Consider the following 23,959-nt stretch of genomic DNA (forward strand, 5'->3'; position numbering starts at 1 on the left):
TACATTTACTCCGTTACATGTGCTTGAGTATTTTTTACTAACTTGTACTTCTAAGCGTAGATGTTTTGGAGGATACGTTTTACTCTTATTCGAGTACATCTGCGATACCGGCCTCGGGTGCCGATACGGACGTGATTCCCTCATCGGATATCAGATTGACATTACCGATCCGTGACGTACCGATCCAGATTCCGTAGTTTGATGTCTTATGAATTGTACGTAGCTAATAATGCCATTTTTAAACCCATAGCCAACATGGAAGGTGTAAGTTCAGGTGGTATGGAGGGTTTTGAGTTTGGGGACGTGGGATACCAGCCCTTGGGCTTGCCCGCATGGAGAGCAGGAAGTGCAGGATGTGAAAGCCGCTGACCAGGCGGCTGAAGCGGGGGGAGTAACGTGGAGGCGGGGGGGGGAGTAACGAGGCCGATGGCCATGAGGAAACAAATGAAACCCTACAAAATGTAAACCTGGAGTCTCCTAAACGCCACAGTAATTCAGAGAAAGTTAAAATGGCCGTAGATGACGTAGTAACTCTATCAGAGGGACCCGGTGTGAGTGGAGTTAGCAGGAGGCGCAGACTGACGGGCAAGGAGGCGGCAGACCCGCCTGTCACAGGACAGGAGGAGCATTTAGGAAACGATCCGGCGGGTCGTATCAGAGGGTATACGAGCTAGGTGGTCGTATCTGTTGGAGGACTTGTAGGACAGGACGAGTGAAGAGAACCACATTTACAATCTTCCATCACTTTATCCAGGTTATTCTCACAATTTCATTTAATTGATGCTTGGAGAATAAAACACTGAAAACAGCAGACCGTGCATAGGGGTAAAGGGTTCAGGGAGCAGGGTCAGTGGTGATGTACGTCACCACACACCTTAACTGCAGGTCAGTCAGGAGCAACATGTTTCAGTTGGTTTTGCAGATCACCACTTAGTCAGTGTTGTTTTATATCGTTAACCAACAACATATAAAAAAACTTAGCACAACAAGTAAGGAAATGTGTGTTTGGTAGATGATGTCTTTGGTGTAACGATGCTTCTTGGCAGTAAATGTTACATCGGGCAGCTGATGGTCAGCACCTGGGGTAGCAGAAGCTCAGAACAAGAGTCAATAGCAACAGCAAGATATGCAAAATAAGAAGATTTGGCAAGTTTTTCATGGGCGCAACATACTCAGCTCTGCTGCTCATCCCACCAATGGATGTTCCTTACACATGTGGCCCCATTTAAAAGGGGAATCAACAGGCTTTCCAACGCTATAAGATTTACTGCCAAGAAGCATCGTTACCACAAAGAAACCATCTACCAAACACACATTTCCTTACGTTTTGTGCTAAGTATATAGTATGTAAATATTTCCAGCATTTTAATGTGAAATGACTACAGGAAAGGCCTTTAGGAAAAATGAATGAATGAATTATTTTGGGTAATTTGGAGAGGGAAAAAAAGTAGTTGGACTCTTTAGTCAATTAACACATTAAAGGAGTTGCCATTTGCTCTCCTGCACCTATTTGCATGTGAAGCCTACTTACAGCGCAGTTCCAGTAACTCGCTTTGGAATACATTTAAACTAATACATTTTGATTATTTTTTGTTCTTTTAATAAGAAGTGCTGTGTGGTTTACTACAGCCTCGTGTGACCTAACACACAACAACAACAACAAAGAAAAATCAGTATGGGCAGACGTACAAATTCAGGGATCGGATCGGGAACTGAAAAATGGTGGATGGGTTCGTCTCCATTAGGGATAGGGTAAGAATATCAGGGCAGTCACAGAATCTGATGGGTCCCCAAATATGGTGTTACAACGTATTAGCAGAACCGAGCAGATTTCCGCCCGCTGCGGGATTCGATCGGGGTTGTGCTGCACCGCGAGGCGCTCGACTGAAGGGGGCCGACCCCCTGGCGACTGGCCAGTGAGTCTTTTGGTAGGTTCCAGGACAATAGCACCCCCCCCCCCCAATTCCGTGCCTTTTATAATGTGACAGAACCGCGAGGCGGGAAAAGGCCGCAACGTTCCCGCCTTGAACGGGCAGCCTGGGCGAGTTGGAACATGATGCCACACCCGGCACACTATTACTGGGAACGCCAATGAGGAGCGAGCTAACAAAGTCTGAATATTTAGACCCTCAGAAAGAAATGTAATCGCCCCACTAACTGGACATGCACATACCCTGTTAAACCTACTGAGAAAATGACTGTAGGTCTTGCATTGCTAACGAGGACCCGCTCGGCTACTCTTTGTTTACTTGTGAAGGATTCATTTGTGAACCGCTTTACACTTTCACATTGACGTAATACATTGCATGCAACGAAGTTACTCACTACTCGAGTAGTTTTTTAACCAGATACTCGTTTGCTCTTACTCAAGCAGTTATTTTACGAGTACTTCTAACTGGAGTAAACATTTTATAAAGTAGCTACAGTTTTACACGAGTACTGTTTTTGTTTATTCTACCCACCACTGCTTCAAACTAGTCAACCTGTAGCGGTGTGGCTACCAAGACATAAAACACACGTTTATACCCGGCTGCAAACAAAGACCTTTAAAGACGTGTATTTTTGGTCCGATTCCACACAACTTCATACATGCCAAGACTAAAAAACATCCTCTCTTGGCAGTCTTACACTTCATCAACCTGAGCGGTTTGCGGTACAGTGTTGTAGCCCACTACAAACTACAGTCATGTGGTTTAATCTACTGTGAAGTATGCTCAGCATGAGACGCTTGCCGCGAATCTCTTCATTTCTAATCTGATAAATAAACACAATCTATTTCAAGGTTGGGTATTGGCTCTAGACCAAACCAAACCCATACCTAAACCTGAGGGAATTTCACTAATTGTTTTGTGCATGTCCAAGCAGTACTGATGAGTGATGCAGTGGACTGAAGCAATAAAGCCCTCACCGTGTACTGTACTGATGGAGAACTCAGCGTTCTGCTGCTCAGTCTTTCCCACAGCGCCTACAAGTACCAGAATGCATTGCTGCATGCTAGCTTCTGTATCGTCGTCCATAAAACGCCAGTGTTGCGGGAAGTCATTTCCACCATTGGAAATATAGCTTAGCCACGAGAACGAGGACGTGTTTGTTAAATGCCATCTTCAGAGTAGATTGGGGCGGAGACTAGAAACTCAAGCGAAACTAGTTCGTAGTTTGTCTACCCACCAATTTACGTCAGCGGACAGGTAGAAACTCTAGTTCACTGCCAGTCCAGAGATGCAGAAACAATCAGGAGCAACTGCAGGTGGTTTTCGTGCGCTATCCCTGCTGCAGACAGACAGGGCCCTTTAACAGAGAGGCAGAAGGAATTGGATGTGCTGTCAAGTCCTGAAGAGAAGTAGAATGCGCACATCACCAAAACTATAAATCAGGTACTGGACCATTGGGAAACCAAAATGAAAGATAAACGAAGGTCCACAGTCTAGCTCTCTAATATGCAGTTTATTACGACATTCACAAAGTGACGTTTCGAGCTGCAAGCTCTTCTTCATACTCTGTCGAGCCCGCCACCAAACTCAAAGATCTTCTTCGCTGCCATGACAGCTTACAGGCAGCGGGGGGCGCCCCTTTTACAGCCTTGGCCAATGAGAGTTGGGATTCTTTTGTCGTTCAATGGCCTTATGACTGTTCCATCCAGTATCGCCCTCATTCATCCATCATTTTCTACAATCAGCCCCTCCCCCTATGAAGGAAAATATAACTTTGAAAGTTTTCTCCTGAAATAAATTACTTACTGAAGGGATTTTTTTTAATACTTCATTAATCCCCGTGGGGAAATTCGTGCTCTGCATTTAACCCACCCTAGCTGTGTAGCTAGGAGCAGGCTATTTTATTTTTTTGTATGTATATATATATATAATTTTCTTCATATAAATATTGGCTGATTTTAAGTAACGAGAATTGTACTTAACACTGTGAATTTGCCTCATACACTATAATGGATGCAGCATTTAAATCTTCTCAGATATATAATGTAAAGACTTGTTCAGCAGTGTGTTGACTACACCATGAATTGTTTTACAAAATGATCAATACTTTTAATGTCTTAATAGAATTTGTTCAGATAAAATATAAACAAAAAGTTATCTAAATTTTATTTTACCTACATATTTATTAGATATTTTATCTAAACAAACTAAATACGATAAATATTTTATCTAAACCAAGTTTTGTTTAGATAAGATATAAACAATAAAACAAAATGTTTATCTAAATAGAATATTTATTAGATAAGAAATATTTTATCCAAACAAGACGAATACAATAAATATTATCTAAATATTTATTAGATATTTTATCTAAACCAATTTTTGTTTAGAGGAAATATAAACAAAAACCATTTTTATCTAAATAAAATATTTATTAGATAAGATAAATATTTTATCTCAACAAAATTTGGTTTAGATAAAATATAAACAATAAAATGAAACTATATATTTTGGGATATTCAGAGGCAGCTAAATTTAATGAAATTTAGTGAAATTGAATGAACATTTTTCTAGCACAGGATACAAATCCTCTACACCGGACAAATTAAAACAAACAACCATACAAAAAGGAACCACAACATAGTCAAAATCACAATACTCTCACAAATAGTAATAATTTGTTTCTTTTTTTTTTTAGTTTAGATATATGTGTTAGTTTGGATATATGTGTTAGGTTAGATATATGTGTTAGTTTGGATGTGTGTGTTAGTTTGGATGTGTGTGTTAGTTTGGATGTGTGTGTTAGTTTGGATGTGTTTGTTCTTGTAGTTTTTGGATATGTGTTTTTGTCTTTGTGTTGCACTGCTGTGGGCTGGAGGAAACAATGTTTCGTTTCATTTAGTGTCCGCAATTGCATAAAATGAAATGACAAATAAAGTGTTTCTGATGCTGATCTTTCATTAGTTTCTATTGGACTCGCCGTATGACATCACACTCACCAACAGACATGGAGGGGTTTGATGGCGAGGTGGTTGAGTTTGTGCGTTCGGTGTTAAAGAGACTTAAAGCTGCGTTTTACATGATGCTTTTGATTTTTCAGCTCTCCAGGTTAATTCTCCCAGTATCAGAAAACAAAGTTGTTATGCCCTCTTTTTTATATTTTTTTCCCTTTTCAGAGCTGGCTGATAATCTGATAATCTGATAATATTACTGGTGGAGTTTGTAATGCAACACAGTGTGACGATCAGGAATAAGGAGTGCCCCTGAAAGACCAAAACAGGGAATTTTTCAGCAGAGAACTAAAGTCCAGGTGGAGAAAATTTAAAACCTAAGATAGACTGGATTATGTGTACTTAAAAATCATAAACGTCAAATTAAAAAAAAACACAATACATGACTTCAGAAACATGAACTGCACGTTAAAACTCTCTCCACAACTTTCTCTTCACATCTGCTCCTCTTTCACCGCCACGACTCCAAACATGCCCCACGTTTTACTATGTTCTCAATCATTAGCTAGCCTGGTTAGTGTGTGTGTGTGTGTGTGTGTGTGTGTGTGTGTGTGTGTGTGTGTGTGTGTGTGTGTGTGTATTTGGTGGAGGTTGGGGGGGGGGTCCTTAAAGAAACAGTTACCACTGTTTCCCTTCTTTCTGATCCTCTCTGAAACCCTGCCTCTGTTCTCCCTTTCACCATTTCCAGGAATTGAAATCCAGGACTACATTTCCCAGAATGCCTTCAGGATCCTCCAGCGAGAGACAAGCGCTCCTCAGTAAGTAAATCCCCCTTTTCTTTTCCTCTTTTTTTTTTTTTTTTGCCCTCACACAAAGACGAGAAGAGGCGACATATCGGGCAGTGGGAGAGAGAAATAACTATCTAAAATACAACTCCCAGAAACCCCTGCGCGCCATTCTGAGAGCGCTACTACACATATCTGTGATGACAGCACAGAGAGAGAGCGAGAGAGAGAGAGAGAGAGAGAGAGAGAGAGAGAGAGAGAGAGAGAGAGAGAGAGAGAGAGAGAGAGAGAGAGAGAGAGAGAAAGAGAAAGAGAGAGAGAGAGAGAGAGAGAGAGATTTATTACTTTATTTAATATTTGACTATACCCCAGTGAATCAGAAACGACAGTGTATTGTACGGCTTCGCCTGTCCATCTCTCTCTCAAGGCTGCAACAAGGCTGGAATGGCGCAGAGAGCGTGCGAGGGGTGTGGGCACGAGACGGGGGAGGAGGGGGGGGGAGTAACGCTAGAAGAGAAGAAACTAGCGAGAGATTTCATGTGGGCGAGGTAGCGCTTTGTGGGGGTGGGGGTGGGTGGTGGTTGAGGCTTGGGGGTTGGGGGTTGGGCAGGGGCGGAGCTCCCTTGCTTCTCACACCAGCTCCTGCAGGACGATTGGTCGCACCCCCTCGTTTCCCTCCGCCCCCCCGACCCCCACCCCACCCCACCGTGCCTTCAACAAGATGAAACAGAACCGAGCATAGGAGAGGACGAGTGGTCTCTCCGCAAGTCCAATGATGAGTCAAGCAGTGGAACTCAGAGCATCCACGACCCATCCGCCATTATGATAACTGACCTGAAGGAGTAGATTCTCTTTCTCTCTCTCTCTCTCTTTCTCTCTCTCTCTCTCTCTCTCTCTCTCAGGCTGAAAACACCAGCTACACACACTATTCTCCACAAGCAGGTTAGATTTTGAATGCTTTTAAAGTTGATATAGACTATATATATTGCAGAGTGGAGCAAAGTCACCTAACACCTAGCACTGCAGTGTGAGCGGTCGTCTTTACATCTTTACATCTTATTTACACCTTTACATCTTTACTTCTTTACAGCTTTACATCTTTACATGCATCACTGCTGCCACCAACACAAAACAACAGAACCGAGGTGAAAGAACAGAAGCCACAAAAACAGAAAAGATGAGAGAATACAGCCGAACAGAAAAGCTGTCTGGATTAGAACAGGAAACCGCACTGTCTTTGAGTCAGGTGCTCACTGTTAAAGTCTGACAAAGCCAGGAAATACAAGACCCCATCTCCATCTGCCAGTCTGCCCAGTACAGTCCCCAGTACAGTCTGCCCGATACAGGCTGCCCGGTACAATCTGCATAGTACAGTGTGCCCAGTACAGTCTGCCTGGTACAGTCTGCCCGGTACAGTCCCCAGTACAGTCTGCCCGGTACAGTCCCCAGTACAGTCTGCCCGGTACAGTCCCCAGTACAGTGTGCCCGGTACAGTGTGCCCGGTACAGTCCCCAGTACAGTCTGCCTGGTACAGTCTGCCCGAGACAGTGTGCCTGGTACAGTCTGCCCGAGACAGTCCCCAGTACAGTGTGCCCGGTACAGTCCCCAGTACAGTCTGCCTGGTACAGTCTGCCCGAGACAGTGTGCCTGGTACAGTCTGCCCGAGACAGTCCCCAGTACAGTGTGCCCGGTACAGTCTGCCCGGTACAGTCCCCAGTACAGTCTGCCCGGTACAGGCTATTCGGTACAGTCTGCCTGGTACAGTCCCCAGTACAGTGTGCCCGGTACAGTCCCCAGTACAGTGTGCCTGGTACAGTCTGCCTGGTACAGTCTGCCCGAGACAGTGTGCCTGGTACAGTCTGCCTGGTACAGTCTGCCCGAGACAGTGTGCCCGGTACAGTCTGCCCGGTACAGTCCCCAGTACAGTCTGCCCGGTACAGTCTGCCCGGTACAGTCCCCAGTACAGTCTGCCCGGTACAGGCTATTCGGTACAGTCTGCCTGGTACAGTCCCCAGTACAGTGTGCCCGGTACAGTCCCCAGTACAGTGTGCCTGGTACAGTCTGCCCAAGACAGTCCCCAGTACAGTCCCCAGTGCAGTGTGCCCGGTACAGTCTGCCCGGTACAGTCCCCAGTACAGTCTGCCCGGTACAGGCTATTCGGTACAGTCTGCCTGGTACAGTCCCCAGTACAGTGTGCCCGGTACAGTCCCCAGTACAGTGTGCCTGGTACAGTCTGCCCGAGACAGTCCCCAGTACAGTCTGCCCGGTACAGTCCCCAGTACAGTGTGCCCGGTACAGTCTGCCCGGTACAGTCTGCCCGGTACAGTCCCCAGTACAGTCTGCCTGGTACAGGCTATTCGGTACAGTCTGCCTGGTACAGTCCTCAGTACAGTCTGCCCGGTACAGTCCCCAGTACAGTCTGCCTGGTACAGGCTGCCCGGTACAGTCCCCAGTACAGTGTGCCCGGTACAGGTCAGACGGGAGAACTTTCCAAAGGATACAGGACATGGATTAAAATTTGGTAGAATGGAAACCCATCTCTGTAAAGGGGCATGAGAGAGAGAGAGAGGAGAGAGAGGTGTTTGTGAGAGTCCAATTAAGACAACAAATTCCATCCATCCGTCCATCATCCAAACCACTTATCCTGCTCTCAGGGTCACGGGGATGCAGCAGTCAGTGGGCGGCAGGCGGGGACACACCCTGGCCAGGCCGCCAGGCCATCACAGGGCTGTGTATTATATATGATAAACGAATAAATAAACTGATAGATATATAAACAGGGGCGTTTCCAGGATTTGAGGACATTCGGGGCTTAGCCAGGGAGCTCCTCCCTTGGAATTTTTTTTTTTTTATAAACGAGCTCCATTTTGATGCCTTTTTGTGCGCTCTGGCACCTTATTTACATTCAAAGTACATGTCTTAATCACTGAAAATTTGAAATGTGTAACTGTTGCTTACTCCTACTCTGGTAGGAATTTTCATGTACCTTGTGATACACATTACAATGTCAAGTCCCCACAAGAGTTATACTTTTATGTTTTTCAGGAAGTCGAAATAATGCGATTTCAATATTTATTTATTTTTTTTACTTTTTTGACACAAATTGTCAAAATGGTGTATGGCATGATAAAATAAGCTAAAATGAAAACATTTGTTGCTTCAGTGTAACTTTAGAAGGTACACCATGACACTGACCAGTCTATACTGACATTCGCAATTGACAGAATTCATTCCAGTGTACAGGCATGAGTAGCATTAGCATTTTAGCTCATCAAAACTGCTTCACTCTTTGCCTCTGACACACAAACACCTAGCACGAATCAGCTAACTCTTAAAAGATCATGTAATTATGATCCATTTTATGACAAAATTCTAATAATAGCTATTTTACTCCAATCTGTAGGTGTAGTATGGTGGTGGTGGTGGGGTCTCTGCTGATGTCAGACTACTTCCACACATCTGTTACTACGTCACCGGTCGGGCCGGAGCCGGCTGAAACCTTCACCCAAAAGAAGAGCACGGTATGACGACGTATTTATTTTGCCAGCAGAAAGCGGTTTGGAGGAGTGGTGCTTGTGCTGACGTGTCATCAGGCAGAAGACCTGTGGACACCTGAACATCTCAGCACACCTGATGTCAAGTTAAACTAGTCTGACGTCACATCTCAGCAAACCTGATGTCAAGTTAAACTAGTCTGACGTCACATCTCAGCAAACCTGATGTCAAGTTAAATTAGTCTGACGTCACATCTCAGCACACCTGATGTCAAGTTAAATTAGTCTGACGTCACATCTCAGCAAACCTGATGTCAAGTTAAACTAGTCTGACGTCACATCTCAGCAAACCTGATGTCAAGTTAAACTAGTCTGACGTCACATCTCAGCACACCTGATGTCAAGTTAAACTAGTCTGACGTCACATCTCAGCAAACCTGATGTCAAGTTAAACTAGTCTGACGTCACATCTCAGCACACCTGATGTCAAGTTAAACTAGTCTGACGTCACATCTCAGCAAACCTGATGTCAAGTTAAACTAGTCTGACGTCACATCTCAGCACACCTGATGTCAAGTTAAACTAGTCTGACGTCACATCTGAGCAAACCTGATGTCAAGTTAAACTAGTCTGACGTCACATCTCAGCACATCTGATGTCAAGTTAAACTAGTCTGACGTCACATCTCAGCAAACCTGATGTCAAGTTAAACTAGTCTGACGTCACATCTCAGCACACCTGATGTCAAGTTAAACTAGTCTGACGTCACATCTCAGCACACCTGATGTCAAGTTAAACTAGTCTGACGTCACATCTCAGCAAACCTGATGTCAAGTTAAATTAGTCTGACGTCACATCTCAGCACACCTGATGTCAAGTTAAATTAGTCTGACGTCACATCTCAGCACACCTGATGTCAAGTTAAACTAGTCTGACGTCACATCTCAGCACATCTGATGTCAAGTTAAACTAGTCTGACGTCACATCTGAGCAAACCTGATGTCAAGTTAAACTAGTCTGACGTCACATCTCAGCACATCTGATGTCAAGTTAAACTAGTCTGACGTCACATCTCAGCACACCTGATGTCAAGTTAAATTAGTCTGACGTCACATCTGAGCAAACCTGATGTCAAGTTAAACTAGTCTGACGTCACATCTCAGCACACCTGATGTCAAGTTAAACTAGTCTGACGTCACATCTCAGCACACCTGATGTCAAGTTAAACTAGTCTGACGTCACATCTCAGCAAACCTGATGTCAAGTTAAATTAGTCTGACGTCACATCTCAGCACACCTGATGTCAAGTTAAATTAGTCTGACGTCACATCTCAGCACACCTGATGTCAAGTTAAACTAGTCTGACGTCACATCTCAGCACACCTGATGTCAAGTTAAACTAGTCTGACGTCACATCTCAGCAAACCTGATGTCAAGTTAAACTAGTCTGACGTCACATCTCAGCAAACCTGATGTCAAGTTAAACTAGTCTGACGTCACATCTCAGCACATCTGATGTCAAGTTAAACTAGTCTGACGTCACATCTCAGCAAACCTGATGTCAAGTTAAACTAGTCTGACGTCACATCTCAGCAAACCTGATGTCAAGTTAAACTAGTCTGACGTCACATCTCAGCACATCTGATGTCAAGTTAAATTAGTCTGACGTCACATCTCAGCACACCTGATGTCAAGTTAAATTAGTCTGACGTCACATCTGAGCACACCTGATGTCAAGTTAAACTAGTCTGACGTCACATCTCAGCACATCTGATGTCAAGTTAAACTAGTCTGACGTCACATCTCAGCAAACCTGATGTCAAGTTAAACTAGTCTGACGTCACATCTCAGCACACCTGATGTCAAGTTAAACTAGTCTGACGTCACATCTCAGCACATCTGATGTCAAGTTAAACTAGTCTGACATCACATCTCAGCAAACCTGATGTCAAGTTAAACTAGTCTGACGTCACATCTCAGCACACCTGATGTCAAGTTAAACTAGTCTGACGTCACATCTCAGCACATCTGATGTCAAGTTAAACTAGTCTGACGTCACATCTCAGCACATCTGATGTCAAGTTAAACTAGTCTGACGTCACATCTCAGCACATCTGATGTCAAGTTAAACTAGTCTGACGTCACATCTCAGCACATCTGATGTCAAGTTAAACTAGTCTGACGTCACATCTCAGCACATCTGATGTCAAGTTAAACTAGTCTGACGTCACATCTCAGCACACCTGATGTCAAGTTAAACTAGTCTGACGTCACATCTCAGCACACCTGATGTCAAGTTAAACTAGTCTGACGTCACATCTCAGCACATCTGATGTCAAGTTAAACTAGTCTGACGTCACATCTCAGCACATCTGATGTCAAGTTAAACTAGTGTGACGTCACATCTCAGCACACCTGATGTCAAGTTAAATTAGTCTGACGTCACATCTCAGCAAACCTGATGTCAAGTTAAATTAGTCTGACGTCACATCTCAGCACACCTGATGTCAAGTTAAGTTAGTCTGACGTCACATCTCAGCAAACCTGATGTCAAGTTAAATTAGTCTGACGTCACATCTCAGCACACCTGATGTCAAGTTAAACTAGTCTGACGTCACATCTCAGCACATCTGATGTCAAGTTAAATTAGTCTGACGTCACATCTCAGCAAACCTGATGTCAAGTTAAACTAGTCTGACGTCACATCTCAGCACATCTGATGTCAAGTTAAATTAGTCTGACGTCACATCTCAGCACATCTGATGTCAAGTTAAACTAGTCTGACGTCACATCTCAGCAAACCTGATGTCAAGTTAAACTAGTCTGACGTCACATCTCAGCACATCTGATGTCAAGTTAAACTAGTCTGACGTCACATCTCAGCACACCTGATGTAAAGTTAAACTAGTCTGACGTCACATCTCAGCACACCTGATGTCAAGTTAAACTAGTCTGACGTCACATCTCAGCAAACCTGATGTCAAGTTAAACTAGTCTGACGTCACATCTCAGCACATCTGATGTCAAGTTAAACTAGTCTGACGTCACATCTCAGCACACCTGATGTAAAGTTAAACTAGTCTGACGTCACATCTCAGCACACCTGATGTCAAGTTAAATTAGTGTGACGTCACATCTCAGGCGCTGTGAGCTTTATGCGGAGGTTTTTTTCCTCCATCATTTGAACGGTTTGTACACTAGGCTTCATCCAGTTGTTAACTTCATCCAGAATGTTCTACTTCATATCCATCTATCTCGCCGTGTTGCATCTTTACCGTTTTAACCTGTTTTTATGTTGTTTAAAAGAAACATTTACGTTTCTTATTCATGCTTCCATGCCATTTCCAGATCGCTCCTGAAAACCAGTTTCACCTCAAAGTCACTTCCTGCTTAAATAAAGCTTAATTCGAAAAAAAAAGGTTTCAATGACATCACAGAGTCATTTTCCTGTCGTATGGTGAGAAACAAGTAACTTCCAACAGGTTTTGTCTTTGTTTTACTGTGATTTACATCACCAGCACGTACGTCTTCTCACACCCGCCTGCCTTAGTCTCACACAACTACGTCTTCTCATCAACAAGAAGAGAAATGACACAACAATCTCTCTCTTAAAAGGACAAACCACTGCCAGAGACGGCTGGCTGCTCAGTAAAATGTTTTTTGTCCTTTTAATTCATATTCCAGCTTGGCGTACTGCTATGTTAACATCCGGCGCTTTAAATGCTTTTTTTTTTTAAAGAGAAAGTGAAAATATCTGCAGTCACAAAGTAGACAGAAACGGCTATGTCTTTTTTTTCTGACTTGAACTGTGAAGTTTCCCCAAACGTTTTAATGTCTGGACCCCCGACTCGTTCATGACAGCTGGGTCACTGACAACAGGTGAAAAACCATCCAGACATTTAAATATCTGTACATCTACAACACGATGACGCTCCCTTATCTGTATTTTTCTTCCCCTGGATCTCCACCTTGCCATGGTGGAGAAGCTTGCATGTACCCAAGAGTTATGCCGTCCGGAGCTTGGCTCCTGGTAGGGTCACCCAAGGCGACTAGGTCAAGGGGGAGGTTCCAGGCGAAGCGTTATCCAACAAAGACCTCGACGGTGGAACTGGTGGAAGATGTCTCCAGGTCACAACGGCAGTGAAGGCGGATGAAGACTGCAACAGAGGGCGGTCGCCAATCGTCTTGGTTCTCCATGCCATTGGACCTTGGCCACCCCCTGCCAAGGACCTTGTGGTGGCTGCAGGAGCATCAGCCACTCCATGTAAAAAGCTGTCACGCGCAGGCGTCCTCCTATTATGCGGCTCCAGGATCGACCTCTAGACCCACCTGAGGACCCAGAGGGACCCAGAGGGAGGAAGTCCCACAGACTATAAAAGCGTAAAAGGAAGAGACATTTTAAGCTGAAGTGTCTCAGTAGAAACTGCTGAACAGGGACGCCCCACCTGGTAGCGAGGTACCACACAAGGCTGAGTCCTTACCGCAGCGGCCTGGGTTCGAATCCGGCCCGGGCCCTTTGCTGCATGTCATCCCCTCTCTCGCTCCCCTGCCTTTCCTGTCTCTCTCTCGACTATCACTATCTAATAGAGGCGGAAAATGCCACAAAAAAATAATCTAAGAAAATGCAGCACATCCGTTTTGAACATGCTGAGATTCAATATTAGATTATTATTATATGAGTTAATATTTCAGAATTAAGGCACATCTCATCCTCATTTCATAAGCCAAGTTTCCTTTTTTTCTTGTTTTTTTTTTTATCAGGGGGTCTAAAAAGGTGGATAATTCATTCTTTTTTTTACTTTTGAGAGAGAAGAGGTAGAAGAGCTGTGGTGGAGGGATGAAGGACGACAGAAAACTGGTCCTGCATTGGGTTTGAATGCGGGTCTGTTTGAGACTTGGTGTTTTTGCAGTTTGATAATACCAGTTTCACACCAATCACTTTAACCACTGAGGATTCAGGAGCCACAGAAGACTTTGTCCTTCACAGTCCATCACGTTTAGTCTTCCTCTCACGCCGTCATTCAGAAAGAGCAGGGACACTTGTTGACTGACCTTACACTTGTTTCCTTGTGTGTTTGTGACCTGAACTAGGCCATGTTGCGCTACAATGGGTCGACCTGCACTGAATGCAGAATCCCACATGGAGAGCTGGCACTTCTGTTAGCTACCCCGCTGAATATTCAGGCTGCAGTGAGTCTGGAAGCCACTTCTCCTTGGAAGTGACTCCATCATCTGGGAGGTCAAACCGACAAAAAGAGACCGCCACAATCTGTTGTGAATGTTAAATTTGTCTTTTGTGCAAGACCACTACAGAGTTTGCATCACATTTTTAGAAATGTTATGATGTTATGACTTGTGTACCTTCTTGACTTAGCAGCTCATGCAGCCACATGGGCGCCTTGCTTTGTTAAACAGACCTATTCAGTGTCATTCGACTGGGAGATTGACTGACAAGTGCAGCTTCTCGTCCTTTTCTTTGTCTGATTCTTGATAACTGCATCTGAAACGCCACAGCCATGACCACCGGTCGCCACCATCCATCCTCCTCAACATGGACGTGCCGCCTCCACCATTTTACACATCAGCTGACTGGAAAATCAAAGCTAACAGACAACAAACAGGTTGGCAGAGCAAACCTAGCATACCTGCTATCTGGCTAACTGCTCAATGCTGCACAGATCTGCTCAGAATGTGGACATAATGTGGACATATGGTGATCTGAGACAAGATGTGGGATTGTGGTTCTGGTAATCTGGTGATATAACTTAAATGTTGTCATTCCCCGGTCTTAAAGGCTGCATTACAGTAAAGTGAGACTATTTTCTGAACTTATTCGAATATTTTGTGACATAAATGGTAAATGGACTGCATTTATGTAGCGCTTTTCTGGTCTACCGACCGCTCAAAGCGCTCTACAGCGTACGCCTCACATTCACCCATCCACACTCACATTCACACGCGGATGATGGAGGCTGCCATGCAAGGCACCAACCTGCTCATCGGGAGCAGTTAGGGGTTCAGTGTCTTGCTCAAGGACACTTCGACACGCTCGCTGCAGGAGCCGGAGATCGAACCAGCGGCCTTCTGGTTGCTAGGTGACTCACTCTACCTCCTGAGCCATGCCGCCCCATGAAAAATGAGCGTCTCTACCTGCTTGGTCATCCTAGCCACATTCCTAACGGTCATTTATCAACATTTTCCGTTATCGTCACATCATCCATACCAAGACATTTAGTCAGAAGTGTTGTGACAACTGATTTAGTCATCATCGTCCAGCCGTAATACCACATTAAACCAACTCCCCATCACAACGTATCGGGTTTGCTGAAGACAAAACATGTTCAACTCACATTCACGAGGACAAAAGTCACCAATCTAAAAACACTGACAAAAGAGCAACAGAATTTCCCCTGAACTGATCAAGTAGGCTCAGGGAACAAGGGACTGCAGGCGGCAACGGGCTCTTCAGAGCTCCGCACAACCACCTCGCCTCACCTAGGTCGCCTGTCAGGATGCCCCATAACTGCTTCCACCCGGCATGTCCAACTACCCCACTCTTTCATGGTGGTTTTTAGCTCCTGCACGTTCTCCACCCCTTGTCCCTTAACAGGTTGACTGCACGACCAACCAATCAATTGTCTGTCCGTCCGTCTGGCGCGGAAAACAGTCATAAAGGGATTAACAGAACAACAGAACACCTCTCTTGTGAACCAGGAGAAAGCATAATTGTAGGTTGCCCTACATTGGTAAGCTAATGCTAATGCTAAAGCTGTATCCACACCAACCAGGATAAAAGTGGGAGTGCATCTTTTTCTTAGCATTTTGGCCTCATCTCCACACTAAGTTGGTGTTTGTGAGCACTGAAAAAGAAGGTTTTCCAAAACGCCGACATACGATCAGCGTAAAGCTGCTGCCGAATCAGTGGGGTGTGCACGCCCAACAGAAGAAGAAGAGACTCCGGCACTTTTCTATTGTTTCAGTTTAGACGGTGCACTTTTTCAAGCCAGTTTGAAAATACTGCTGTGGACGGAAAAGTTGCGAGCCGTTCTCCACATGAAGCCGGTGTTTTCAGATTCCTCTGCATCCGTACGGACGCGGCCTGATCCCGCACAGGTCACCTGCAAAAGTGGCGTTTTGACATTTTGCTTTTATTTAAATCACAGGATGAGAGGAAGAAAGACAAGGTGAGAGAAACAGAGTGGATTTGTGTTTTCAAAGAAACGAGCCTTCAAACGAATGTGCCAAACATGTCATTACGAGACAAGAAGTAAATCTGTAAACCAACGGCGGGTAACCCCGGTCCGTCACCGGTCCGGTCCAGAGTGACTTGTGAGTGAAACAGATACAGAAAACGGCCCATTTCGACATCATCTACATTAGAAACCAAGAAAAGGTCGAGACAACAACATTCAGACTGATCCTCACCTCCTCTTCTCCAGAGCCCGACCTGTTCACCTCCTCATCCATGCACAGCGTCCTGCACAAGCAGGAGGCTCAGCGTCTCTCAGCTTGGGAGATTTGACTGCCCAGCTCTCCAGATTACACCATTTAGAGATATCAACTGACCCTTCCACCTCTCCAGGGAGGAAAGAAAGCCTGGACACGGACACGCCACGGTCACCAGACGACACGTAACTTACTGGGGTAACTGAAATATTTGTTTGATGAGATGAGAATTATTCTTAGAGACTGGATGTGCTGTACCGTTGTCTAATGGCTGACCTGAAACGTGAACTTTAGGTGGTTTTTGTTCAAAATGGATCACTTTTCCCAAAATCACGTCAAATCTGTATGGCTTCATCGCCGGTTCGAATCCCCGTGTTACCGCTGGCTTGGTCGGGCGTCCCTACAGACACAATTGGCCGTGTCTGCGGGTTGGAAGCCAGATGTGGGTGTGTGTCCTGGTCGCTGCACTAGCGCCTCCTTTGGTCGGTCAGGGCGGGGGGAACAGCATGATCCTCCCACGCGCTACGTCCCCCCGGTGAAACTCCTCACTGTCAGGTGAAAAGGAGCGGCTGGCGACTCCACATGTATGGGAGGAGGCATGTGGTAGTCTGCAGCCCTCCCCGGATCAGCAGAGGGGGTGGGGCAGAGACCGGGACGGCTCGGGAGAGTGGGGTAATTGGCTGAACACAGTTGGGGAGGGAAAAAAAGCGGGGGAGGGGGGGGGGTCTGTATGGGTTCCTCCATTCTCCAAGCTGGGAGGGATGCCTGAGTTGTTGCAGTATCAGAAGGTGTTTGTTTCAGCCGTCCCTCAGTACAGTCCACTCCTCCAGCGGCTGCTGCCCTTCATCCAGCACATCAAGAAGTGGGGGTGGGGCCTTGGTGCACAGAAGAGCCCCTTTCACCCCAAAACCCTGACATTTTTTCAGGGTTTCAAAACCTGGGCTAGCTGATAAAACCCACACACCAAGCAAATCCATCCATGTTGGTGATGTCAGACGCCGTCCTCTCCCCCCCCCCGTCACCTCCCCCCCCCCCCCGTCGCCTCCACATCATCATGCAACACGCCCGAGCTTGACAAAAGGTGCATTTTTCATACGTTGTGTGTATTTCAACATGCCGCTTTTTGCCGTCGTTACTCCGCCGGCGCTGAGGTGGGACGGGGAACATCTGGCTGTGCTGGTGTCAAACCGTCACCTGTGAAGACGCGAGTCCACGGTGCGAACATGCGGTTTGGACCGGAAGTCTGCGGGACGTGCCGGGACGGTGCCGGAGCCGTTCGGAGCAGAGTGATTCGCCTGCCGTACCCAGGACCACTTCCCTGGGACTTTGAACCCGAGTCCGTCAACCCAAAACCACTCCCAACGGAAACAGGCGGGACTTCAGTTCTCTAGAAAGGGGGTGAACGAGACCCCCCCCCCACACACACACACACACACCTCTGTAGCCATTTCCTTTCCTGGTTCTTTTCTGTTACAAGTATCGAGGTGCCTAAAACAAGCGCACCTCTAGTGACGTCACACACACCAGTTACCAGATTATCGGGGGGGGGGGGGGGGGTATATTTACTATTAAGTATTTCGGTCAGGAAACAACCATGTTTCAGTGTTACGTGAATAAATAAACCCTGAAGAGTAATCCCGTTTCTGTCTCTACCGAACCAAATAAAGTCCTGCACAAGCTGGTGCCGACACCCGCCAGCGGAAGAAACAAGTTCTGCAGGACTCCATTGCGGTTCGGTAAAGACAGAAACGGGATTACTCTTCAGGGTTTATTTATTCACGTAACACCGGGGGGGGGGGGGGGGGGGGGGAGAAAAATCTCTCAGGACCAAAACACTTGACAGTAAATACAAAAGCCCACCCCCCCAGATTAGCGGGCTCGCCGACGCCACTGCGGAGGTGCGCTTGCTTTACGCACCTTGATAGTTGCAGCAAGCACCTACGCCCCCCCAGGAACGAGGTGCACCCTGTGCTCCGCCTGTCTAGATGCAGATTCACGCAGCCCCCGGGGTTCGCTGGATTTAAAGTTCGCTTGACCTAAAATGACTGAAATAGTGAATCAAAAATCAGACACAAAAGCAGATGAAAATCCCTACGCACGAGAACCGCCGAGTAAAAACCGCTAAACAAACAAACAAACAGAAAAGCAATTAAGTCATTCATTAATTAATTAAGTGTTGGGCCCAACTTTGTTGTAAAGCGCTTCACGGCTCTGTTCCACGCGGGGTTAACGGATCTGGTTTTGATCCCGCAGAAGCCACAGGCCGGGTCTGTGTGTGTGTGTGTGTGTGTGTGTGCTGGTTCTGGTCCATGGCCAGACTGGGAGCAGCACCATCCATTCCAGGTTTCTGACGATCCACACAGGTTCTGCGAGTCCCTGTCACGTTTCTTTAAACACACATTTCTCACGCATTCGCGCAACAAACAAGCGCACCCTTTTCTCCCTCAGCGCTTCAGCTCGGCGAGCCTCGGCAGAAACAAAGAGGAAGTCCCGGATGCCACGCGGGCCTTTCTCCAACGAATAGGAGCACTTGGGCAATTTCGGTTTCAGTTCGTTTGCTAGGGGAGCAGGCAGCAGGTGGACTTAGACGGACCTCGACTTGGACCGGCTCAGACTGCTTTTAGTCCTCGCTGTAAGACGTAGACTGCTTTTATCTGTCACTGCCTCACGTGCACACGGACCACATGGGAACCACAACACGCAGTAAATATTCAAAACCAAACCTGCATCCAAACAAGAACCACTTCCCAGACCCGAACGCCACAAGCCCAGCTGACACGCACGGCCAGCGAGCGAGAAGGCCACACGTCATTTTATGCGGCGTCTGAGCGTCCAGGCCGTCTCTCGGAGACTTCATAAAACCACATTATTAGGATTAGGATGAATCCTAATCCTAATAAAGCTGCTACTGCTTTGTGTTTCTCTTCAGATGAGCACAGAACACCCAGATCCCCGTCCCAGCCGAACCGCCGCGAGGACGCCTCCAGTCTGGAGCCTGGTTCGACCTCCAGGACCGGCTTCGGATGAGCGAAAACTAAATAAAAGGTCAACTAGGCTGCAGAGGGGACGACACGCCGGACACGCTGGAACCCACAACAAGAAGTGCGGCGGTTCACGGGCGCCACGATGTGGGTTTTGCCGCTTGAGCTCTGAGCAGAACGGCCATGTTCTGTCGAGCCAGGCGCCGAGCGAACCGGGCCCCACTCAGTGGCGCAAAAACGCTCCGACACTCACTCCTTCACTCCTTCACTCCTTCACTCAGAGCTCCGCCATTTCCTCCCCGCTGTGACGTGGGGGAGCGCATCTGTCACGCGGAGCTCCACCTGCTGCGTGGAGACGAGGTGGGCCTCCACACCTCCACCCAGACGGAGGTTCGTCATCCTCCAGGCTGGGCAGAAACCCTCCAATAACAAGCACACACGTGTATATCGGTACACGCGTATCGTACCGATATATCGGCGTACGGGTGGCGTCATATCGGCCATGTGGCGCGGCGGCGGCATGCGGGCTCATACGGAAACGGAGCACGTTCCCATGACAACAGGACCCGCTAGGCCCGCTTCTCTGGAACAACACCGTCATCCTCGTGGAGAAAACCGCTCTGCGTTTCCTGAATTAACCGGGTCAACCCCCCGCGAGGAGCTCTGTCAGCGGCCCGGCGCCCCGTCTGTCCGACCAGAACCAGAACCAGGACCCAAGCTGCAGGAAACCAACCAGGCGGGACGTGGAGGAGGAGCGTCGTCCCTCAGGCCGTCCGACCGATAATCCGGAACGCCCCCTCCCCCAATTGGGAACGCCCCCCCCCCCCAGTCGTTAGTTTGCAATATTTACATAGTCCATTTTTTACTCTTATTTCATTTCTTTAAATTGTGACTTACAACTTAGCTTCAGGGTTCACGCGTCCAATTTCTAATCGCTCTTAACTGTTGGTTGAGTTTAGTTTGTTGTTAATCGATGTGAGCCGGGACAGGAGGCCGAGGCCGCGTACCGTCACAAATAAAACGCTGACATGAATCCTGAATGCAGCTCGCGGGGACATGGCAGCTCCCCGCGAGATTCTCAGATTCCTCATCAACCCAGGAAACAATGTTTTGTTTTTTACATGAAAACTTTCCAAGGATTCCGGGATAATAATGTCATCAATTCATACAAACAGGGCGAACTCTTTCTTATATAATGGAAAGATATGGACGACAAAACCAACTTTAAATTCACATCACCCCGCAATTTAACCGTCGTTTAAATATTCCACAAAGTTTTATTGATTCTGTGTCCATATTGGAGGCAAACATGCATGGACCCACAGCTCAGGTTCCTATAGATTACCATGGTGAAGATCTATATTATAGATTACCATGGTGAAGGTATATATTATAGATTACCACGGTGAAGGTACATATTATAGATTACCACGGTGAAGGTATATATTATAGTTTACCCACGGTGAAGGTATATATTATAGATTACCATGGTGATGGTACATATTATAGATTACCACGATGAAGGTATATATTATAGATTACCATGGTGAAGGTATATATTATATTTTACCAAGGTGAAGGTATATATTATAGATAACCACGGTGAAGGTATATATTATAGATTACCATGGTGAAGGTATATATTATAGATTACCACGGTGAAGGTATATATTATAGATTACCATGGTGAAGGTATATATTATAGATTACTATGGTGAAGGTATATATTATAGATTACCATGGTGAAGGTCTATATTATAGATTACCATGGTGAAGGTACATATTATAGATTACCATGGTGAAGGTATATATTATAGATTACCACGGTGAAGGTATATATTATAGATTACCATGGTGAAGGTAGTATATATTATAGATTACCACGGTGAAGGTTTATATTATATATTACCATGGTGAAGGTATATATTATAGATTACCACGGTAAAGGTAGTATATATTATAGATTACCACGGTGAAGGTATATATTATAGATTACCACGGTGAAGGTATATAGTATAGATTACCATGGTGAAGGTCTATACTATAGATTACCACAATGAAGGTATATATTATAGATTACCACGGTGAAGGTATATATTATAGATTACCACGATGAAGGTAGTATATATATTATAGATTACCACGGTGAAGGTAGTATATATTATAGATTACCACGGTGAAGGTTTATATTATAGATTACCATGGTGAAGGTCTATATTATAGATTACCATGGTGAAGGTATATATTATAGATTACCACAGTGAAGGTATATATTATAGATTACCACGGTGAAGGTCTATACTATAGATTACCACAATGAAGGTATATATTATAGATTACCACGGTGAAGGTATATATTATAGATAACCACGGTGAAGGTCTATATTATAGATTACCACGATGAAGGTAGTATATATTATAGATTACCACGGTGAAGGTAGTATATATTATAGATTACCACGGTGAAGGTTTATATTATAGATTACCATGGTGAAGGTATATATTATAGATTACCACGGTGAAGGTGTATATTATAGATTACCACGGTGAAGGTCTATATTATACATTACCACGGTGAAGGTCTATATTATACATTACCATGGTGAAGGTCTATATTATACATTACCATGGTGAAGGTAGTATATATATTATAGATTACCACGGTGAAGGTCTATATTATAGATTACCACGGTGAAGGTATATATTATAGATTACCACGATGAAGGTATATATTATAGATTACCACGGTGAAGGTATATATTATAGATTACCACGGTGAAGGTCTATATTATACATTACCATGGTGACGGTATATATTATAGATTACCATGGTGAAGGTACATATTATAGATTACCACGGTGAAGGTAGTATATATTATAGATTACCACGGTGAAGGTCTATATTATAGAATGCCATGGTGAAGGTAGTATATATTATAGATTACCATGGTGAAGGTTTATATTATAGATTACCATGGTGAAGGTATATATTATAGATTACTACGGTAAAGGTAGTATATATTATAGATTACCATGGTGAAGGTCTATATTATAGGTTGCCATGGTGAAGGTAGTATATATTATAGATTACCATGGTGAAGGTTTATATTATAGATTACCATGGTGAAGGTATATATTATAGATTACCACGGTAAAGGTAGTAAATATTATAGATTACCATGGTGAAGGTATATATTATAGATACCATGGTGAAGGTCTATATTATAGATTACCATGGTGAAGGTCTATATTATAGATTGCCATGGTGAAGGTATATACTATAGATTACCACAGTGAAGATATATATTATAGATAACCACGGTGAAGGTAGTATATATTATAGATTACCATGGTGAAGGTATATATTATAGATTACCACGGTGAAGGTATATATTATAGATAACCACGGTGAAGGTATATATTATAGATAACCATGGTGAAGGTATATATTATAGATTACCACAGTGAAGATATATATTATAGATTACCACGGTGAAGGTAGTATATATTATAGATTACCATGGTGAAGGTATATATTATAGATAACCACGGTGAAGGTATATATTATAGATAACCACGGTGAAGGTATATATTATAGATAACCACGGTGAAGGTAGTATATATTATAGATTACCATGTTGAAGGTATATATTATAGATAACCACGGTGAAGGTATATATTATAGACTACCATGGTGAAGGTATATATTATAGATAACCACGGTGAAGGTAGTATATATTATAGATTACCATGGTGAAGGTATATATTACAGATAACCACGGTGAAGGTGTGTTCTATAGACTACAGCAGGAGGTTGCCATTTCCAACAGTCAGCCATGTCTGAGAAATGTGTTGGCGCTCTCGGGTCGTCTCTTTAATCAGGGGGTGGGATGCTCTTGCGCACACTTGTGCGGCCAAACGGGGAGAAGCGGCTAGGCGACGTGTGCGTAACGCTCGCGTCGTATCTGTGCCAAAGGTTACAGCTATGAAGGAGCTTCTATAGGGGAAGTCTGTCCCAGTGGAAGCAGGTCATCTCTCACCAGAGAGAGGGCGAGAGCGAGGGAGAGCGAGCGACACTGACAGAGCGAGAGAGAGCGAGAGAGAGAGAGGGAGAGGGAGAGGGGGCAGGACTGGAAGGGACTCCATTTTGTTTTTAGGCCAATTTGAATTTCAGCACAACACACTCCCCAACAAGCAGTTTGAACCATCTCACCAAAAGGCGCCGCGGCCACGTGTAACAACAAGCTGCTGGTCAGCCAGACCGCCGTCACGTGTCACACAAAACCCCACAACAAATATCGCGTTTAAACAACACAACCGCGCACAGAGACCACTGCCCTGCGACAACAAAGTGGCGGGTTTCAGGAGGCT

At 45.1% G+C, this 23,959-nt stretch overlaps 1 protein-coding gene across 1 annotated transcript in view; it reads right to left on the reverse strand.

The window, feature by feature from the left end:
- The window catches only part of igf2bp1 (insulin-like growth factor 2 mRNA binding protein 1), a 98,768-nt gene that overhangs the window by 71,912 nt on the left and 2,897 nt on the right, over positions 1-23,959 (reverse strand). The window lies entirely within an intron of this gene.

Source organism: Lampris incognitus, chromosome 10 (assembly GCF_029633865.1).
Source record: "Lampris incognitus isolate fLamInc1 chromosome 10, fLamInc1.hap2, whole genome shotgun sequence".
Taxonomy (NCBI): domain Eukaryota; kingdom Metazoa; phylum Chordata; class Actinopteri; order Lampriformes; family Lampridae; genus Lampris; species Lampris incognitus.